This window comes from Vombatus ursinus, unplaced genomic scaffold (genome assembly GCF_900497805.2).
Source record: "Vombatus ursinus unplaced genomic scaffold, bare-nosed wombat genome assembly UNPS02014784.1, whole genome shotgun sequence".
In the NCBI taxonomy this organism is placed as follows: domain Eukaryota; kingdom Metazoa; phylum Chordata; class Mammalia; order Diprotodontia; family Vombatidae; genus Vombatus; species Vombatus ursinus.
Genome location: NW_020954562.1, coordinates 14,896,226 through 14,903,626, shown reverse-complemented (window position 1 = coordinate 14,903,626; position 7,401 = coordinate 14,896,226).

The following is a 7,401-nucleotide window of genomic DNA, read 5'->3' as shown; positions in this document are numbered from 1 at the left end:
GAAGGGAGGAGGAAGGAAAGAAGGAAGGAAGAGAGGGAGGAAGCAAAAAAGGAAGGAAGGAAAGAAGGAAAGAAAGAAATAAAGATGACAGACAAATACATGCGTGCATACATACAAACATTTATTAAGTGCTTGCTGTGTGCCAGGCACTATGTTAAGCACAAGAATATAAACACAAGAAAACAAGACTACTCTCAAGGAAGTTAAATTCTAATAGAGGGAGATGATAAAAAAACATAAAAGAGAACTGGAAAATGGAGGGTGGAGCAGGGCAATTGGCGTGAGATGGAGCAGTGAAGAAAGTGAACTGGGCTGGACGTGAAGAAGGGTAATCCCAGGCAGAGAGACTCACCAATTAGGAGAACAAGCCTAAAGACAGTCATTCCGAGGTGGTCAAGGCAGCAGGTAAGGAGGGAGAACAATCTGGAAAGAGTTGAAGTGGGAGTACCATAAAGAACAGACAACCAGCTTCACAGAGTGTGCATTGTATCTTGGACACAAGCCACCTGCCTACCTATGCTCTGATATTGTTCAAGGCATTCATTCTTTTCCACAATTTGTTTTCCACAACTGAGTTGCCTTGTGGCCCAGGAAGGGCAGAAGGAGCCTTGTTTTCCGAAGAAAGAACTCTTCTCCTGGCACTTATCCTCCTGGGAAACCAAATACCCAATGGCAGCCATTTGGGAAATCTTTGTCCTGAGCCTTACCTAAATAGGACATTCTATTGCATCCCCTTCTTGCTCTCCCCAATTCTCTCTTCTTCTCTCCCCCTTCTTTATTCTGATTCCCCTCCCTCCTAACTCCAGCCTCCTCCCATCTATTCCCCACCCTAACCCTAACCCTTCCTCAATAAGGGATCTTAATTTTTTCTTTCATCTTATAAAAGCAAAGGAGCTAAATATAAGGCCTGGGAAACTGGATGAATGACGAACCTGTCTCCCTCTGAACAGTGTCAGGTGTCTGGTTCCTACAGAAAGAAGGAAGATTACACTGGCCATGGTTTTCAGCCTCTCCTAAGACAGTAGACCTACTAATTGCTTAGTACAGGCAGTACACTGGACTGGACATGGTTATAAAGCCTGTCTTTCAAAGAGGAGAGGTGCTCAAAGAGGAAGCAGAGCCCTTTCATCTCTTGGTGACTCAAATGCATCTTTCTTTTTTCATGTTTCAAATACAGAGCCCAAAGGCCCTTTTAAATATGAGTGTAAGTAAAGAGTTACATGCAAGAGTCCTGAGTTTTAATACAGTTGACAAAAGAATCTTGCACTCTGACCCTGCTTTTCAAATGAAAAGGGCAGACCCCATATCAAGATTGGAAAACTGCACTTACAGCCTCGGAGTGTCATTCACTTTGCCAACAGCCCCCCTTTTCAATTCTTTTCCAGAATTTATTCATTTTGCTGTTGCTTAGTCATTCTCAGTCATGTCCAACTCTTTGTGACCCCTTTTTGGGGTTTTCTTAGCAAAGAGACTGGAATGGTTTGCCATTTCCTTCTCCAGTTCATTTTACAGCTGAGGAAACTGAGGCAAATAGGATTAAGTGACTTGCCCAGGGTCATATAGCTAGTGCCTGAAGCCAAATTTGAGCTCAGATCTTCCTGACTCCCCCAGCATCCTATCTACTGTACCACTTAGCTGCTCTATAGAATTTATTCATTGCACCTCTTAAACAGCCTAGGTCAAAAATGAATAATACTCTCACTGGACAAAGAGAAAGAGAGGAAGGGAGAATAGCACAAGGTAGCTCCAAACCACAATCAAATAACTAAACAGGTGTCTGGAATTCAGAAGTGCAGTATGTTTCGGGCCCCTTCCAAACTCAACAACAGCCGGATTTCAGGAAACACAACCAGGAAGGAAAAAAGTGTCTTAATTGTTAAATGTCCCCCCACACACAGCCCAAATTCATTTATGTGACTGCACCCATCCCCACAAAAAGGCACTAACTCAGTAGATGATACCAACTGCTGCAATACTGGAAATCACCAGCCAATTTGCCCCCGTCCTTGGCAAATCTGCACAGTTTTCTACCCAGCCCAGAAGCAAAGAGGAGGCAAAACTCACCAGCACACAACAGAATGACTTCACTGAATGGGATGTGTTCTTGCTACTTGCAGGAATCTAAAGGGAAATGCATAGCCTCCAAATCCTGGCTTGAGTTCTCACTTTTCAAGCAAAGGTGGTTAAGTGAAGCAGAAATTTATTACTTGTCTACTCACATGACTTTTAAGGAAATCCTTGTCAAGAAATCTTTCTTTCTCAGGATCTGCTCTCACCTAGCCATCAGGAGTGATGCTGAAGTGTGAGTCGATGAGACTTCCAGAAGTATTTGCATTTCCCTAGGGTACTTGGGGTCCTAAAGATACTGAGGATAGCTCCTATCTCCTTCCCAGGGTCATTGGATAGGGTGGGGAGAGACAGGAAGGAAAAGCCAGTCAAGCTCCAGAACACCTGTATTTTCACTGTAAGCAGCAATGGCAACTCTGAACATGCTCTATGAAAGAAGATGGCCTTCTTACATACATGCTTAGAACATAGGCCACGGGTCCTGGGTATGCTGGTGCTCTGTAATACTCCCCCTAAGCCTTCCTGAAAACAAGCCCATTTCTACTTCTATGCCCACCTCTATGCACCCTGGTCTACCACTATGCATGCCTATGCCAAGAACCAAAGAAGTTTAGCTGTAATGATGAGAAAACAGGCCATGGGATTGATTTTGGGGGATAAAACAGGACTCTCTGGGGATGCCTTTTCAATTCAAAAAAAGTAAGTGCCTACTATGTGCAAGACATGAAAGGTAGCCCTTGGGTAGTTAGTCAACAAGCATTTAAGAGTTTATTAGGTGCCAAGCATTGTAAGCTTCCCAACAAACAAAGGCAAAAGTACAGTCATTGAGAGAGAAAACATGCAGATAACTATTGTATATAGAAGATATATATTTGTCATAAATGGAAGGTCATTTCAGAAGGAAGGTAGTGGGGGGAGGAGGCAAAAAGGTAAGATTTGATTGGAGTCTTGAAGGAAAGCCAGGAGACAGAAGTGGGGAAAGAGAGCATCCCAAGGGGGTGGGGGGCAGCCATTGAATAGAAGATAAATACAGCCTTGGAATCAGAGAGAACTAGGTCCAAGTCCCTGCTCTGACACATGTTAACTGCTTAACCCCATATAATGTTAGCTAGGAATTAAGGTGAGCCAGAGGAAACTTCCTTCCGTTGTATTTTGCGTGTACAGAAAGGAGACTTCGAGGCCCTAGCCCTTTTCTTCTTTCAAACACTTCTCTTCCTGCCTCATTCCACGAGTGAATGCTCCTCTGTCTGTCTCTATCATTGTCCCATACATAAAAATCCCTAAACTTCATTAAGAGAGGGACGTGGAGATGGGGATAGCAGAGTCCATGTCATATGGTGGCATCTGAACCATTTGCTCTGATGCCTAGAGCTCAGGTTTCCTCTGCGCTCCCCCATGCAGTATGGAATGAGTCTGCCAGCGGATGCCTCCAGCGAAAGCTGGGGTGTTGTGGGCAGCAGGTCCACCACTCACCCAATTAAAGCGGATGCAGTCTCAGCAGAGGAATTGGATTCCTCCTGACTCTAGATGCTGTGGATGTAGCAGAAAATAAAACAGGAACCTGGTTTCAGAGGCCCGGTATGTACCAAGACTGAGCGAGATCTCTGGAGATGATTTTAGTACCCTCCTCCACAAAAGAAAACGAATTGTTTGGGGAGGTTTGGGGAGGAAGGGGAGGAATATGGATGGTTTTATTTTTCTCCTTTAAACTGTCCCAGGCCCTCACTACAAGGGAAAAAACAGAAAACTACTGAATCTGGAGTATGACCTTCTTCCCCTACCTCCTCCAAAGAAGGGGCGGTGTGGAATAGGAGTACTCCCGTCCTGTATTATGTGGTAAGGTTTTTGTTCCTGATCATTTGGGATTTTAGGGAAGGGTAACTTTTTTGGTTGTAGCAATGACCCTTAGAGCAGCTTCTCTTTAAGACAGGTCTCCCCGAGGCAGCCTGGACCAGCCAAGTTAGAAAGAGTGAGGTGTTCCAGGGACCCCAGCTCTCCAACGCCCACCCTTTTGGTGGCGGGGCTTGTTCCAAGAAGACCGCAGGGTACTCCTAGAGAGGTGTGTCATTCCGTGCAGAGGAAGTAACTTAAAAAAAAAACAACTTTTTTTTTAAGTCTTTAGGTTCTTTTATCTGTTTAGAGATAGCTCTCACAAGCGGCCTTTAAATGGGAAATTGAGAAGTGGTTGGAATTCAAAGTCTTCTTTCGTGTAATTCACAGCAACCCGCGGTAATTATTCGCCTGTGTGATGGGTCACTTAGAAACCTTTGACTGGACGTGGAATTATTGTGACTCGCTTATCCCAAAGAGCTAGACGACTCATCAGCACCGGAAGAAAGAGACCTAGAACTAACCACATTCCTTTTTTCAAGCATTTCAAAGGACACCCAACCAATCTCCAGGGACAGTCCGTAATGTGGACTCAATCCCGCAGACCCACTGGAAGTGTGAAATCGTGTGCGCGAGCGCCCGTGGCTCCCAGGGGTGGGGAGGATGGGAGGAGGAAAAGACAGGGCGCAGCCCTGAAAATCCACCCCTGTGCCTCAATCCTTAGAGACACAAAGGAGTTCGCGCGCCTCCCAGTGGCCACTCAGAGCTGGCGCGATAGGTGCAGATGGGACTTCGTGCATTCGGGCCCGAGACAACCAGGGTAAGAAAAGAGACAGAAAAATTGGGAAGGTAAAGATGGAAAGAGGTAGGTCGAAAAAGAGAGATGTGGTGGAAGAAAGGGAGACAGGGAAGTTGTCTCCACTCCAGTCCGGATGCTCTCTGGTGTCTGGAGTTGGAAGCTGGAGCCTTACACAATGGCAATGCAACTGAGTCTTGTGTTGACCCCATCTGAGGACTGTGAGGGAAAAGAATCTGTCTGGGATGGTCTGCGAGCAGTTTGCTCCTAGGTCATAAACGTTTAGGTTGGACCCCAGAGTTCAGACGGGGCTTGGCCGAGGTGTGGTCAGTCAAATGCAGCTCAAGGAAGGTGGAGGGGAATTGGAAATCATGCCCCATTGCCTCCAGTTTTTCCGACTCCCTCCCCAGATCTGTGCCTCTCTTAAGCACCTCCCCTAGGAGCCCAGACAGGTCATGGAGCAGTGTGTTTCCATTTTCTTGGATAGACTTGTTTCTAAGTTGTTTGTGTTGTTCTAGGGGTACGGAGAGGATGGACGTTTGTTTTCCCGTCTTAGACAAATGTATGCGGAACCACAAGAAGCCAAAGGACTGATCCCTTCAGAGAAAGCAAAACACCTTCTGCTTCCCAGTGTCTCCTGAGTATTATACCAAAAGGTACAGGCCAATAGATTTTTAAAACTAAAAATACCAATTCTAGGTCCCTGATCCGATATATTTCTTTCTGCCTAGTAGTTTAGTAGAAGGATGGAGCTTTATACAGTCTGGGGAAGACTTGGGAGAGAAATCAGCCTTTGTCTCATTTTTCTCCACTTTCCCCCTCCCCAACTCCTCATTTTACATGCTGCAATAAGTATACAAGGAGGGTCTTGGGAGAAATTGTGTGAGCCTTTGGAAAGACTCCCTGGGAAACCATGGAGCTTTTCAAGGCAATTCCTGGAAGTGATTTTAGTTAGGAGGGAAGCAGATGACTACCCACAAAGCTATTGAAGATTTGGGCTCCTGTCAGAAAGGTAACAATCATCATCATCATCATCATCATCATCATCAAGCATTTATTAAGCTCAGGCACTGTTCTAGGAACTAGAGGAAGAGACAAAAATAAACAGCCCCTGCCTTCAAAAAGTGTACGTTTTTGGGGGGAAAACACTGTGTACATATGTAAGAAAAGTTTAAAATCTATATATAAAGTAAATGAAAATTAACTAGAGGGAAGCTGATATTCCTGACTGGGGTGGGGAAGGGGGATCAGGAAAGGGCTTTTATAGAAGGGGAAGACAACCTTGTCCTTTAGTCCTTTACAGCTCTGGGTAGTACCCAAACTGATTCTAAAATGAGAAGCTAAGGAATCTATAAGAGTTAGGGATTCTAAGATCTGGAAGTGATAAGAATTGCATTCAAGGCATAGAGAGACAGCAATGGCACAGAGTTGTGTGAGAAACAGCAAGCAGACTTACTGAATTACACCCTTTAAGGAAAGCAATGTGCCCATGAGTCTAGAAAAGAAGGCTGGAGCCAGAATGTGAAGAGTTCAAATGCCACAGGCCTTCATATTCCATCCTAGAGGCAACAGGGAGACACTGGAATGTTTGAAGCAGAGGTGTGCCTATGTCATACCTGTGTTTTATGAAGATCACTTTGGGGATCTTTGGTGTAGTAGGAGGGATTGAAGAAGAGAGAAACCACCTTGGGCTATTGCAATAGTCTAGGTGATTGATGATGAGAGTCTTAATCAAGGTGGTGGCCATTGCCCTCATAGCCCTTTACAATTTAGAGAGTGCTTTTGTAAACATTATAGAATGATAATACTTCAATCCAGAATGGATCTTAGAGATTGACTACTCCAACTCTCTCACTTTACAGATGAGAAAACTGAGACAGAGAGGGTAAATAAGTTCCCCAAAGTAGAGCACAAAGCCAAGTTCTCTGAGTCAAATGCAGTGAGTTTGGCACAAAACCATGCTATGCCTCTATGTATATCATTTTAGCTTCACAAACAAAGAAATCATCAGATAGGCATTACTATGACCTATTTTACAGAGGAAGAAACTGAGAAAGAGAAGTGACTTGCCCAGAGTCATAGTTCCAGCTATGAGTGGTATAACTGGGACTAGAGCCCAGAACCACTAAAACAGAAACTTAAATTTTAGCTTCTCAGCTAAAAAAAAAAAAACAACTATGTTTTAAGTGACTTCAAGTCAATTAAACTTTTTTTTAAGTGAAGTACACAATATGTGCAGGAGGTGGTCTCACCTAGTAGTGTATAGAAAAGATGGCCTTATATACAAGAAGATCTGGGTTCAAGTCCGACATATATTAATTGTGGGAGCATGGACAAATCAATTAACCTCTCTGTGACCCCAGACAACTGTATAAGGCTCTAAATTTCAGACCTGCTTACAATATTCATTGATGTGGAAAGTTTCCCCACCAGGAGATTCCCCACTGCAATGAAAGAAAGAAAAAACATCAGTAAAGCAATGGTTATTATACAAAGTCTTTGCCCTTATTGTCTACCAGTTCAGTGGGAAACCTGCATGGTCCACAGAGAGTTGTTCAATTAAACTGATCAAAAATTTTCAAGGACAGTGCAGTTTTAGGCTGACATTCAGTGTGTCACACCTGACCTCACTAGTGCTCCCAACTTACAAGGGCATCTCAATTTTAAGAACAATGGGCATACACCCGATGCTCAGTGCCTCTCTACAA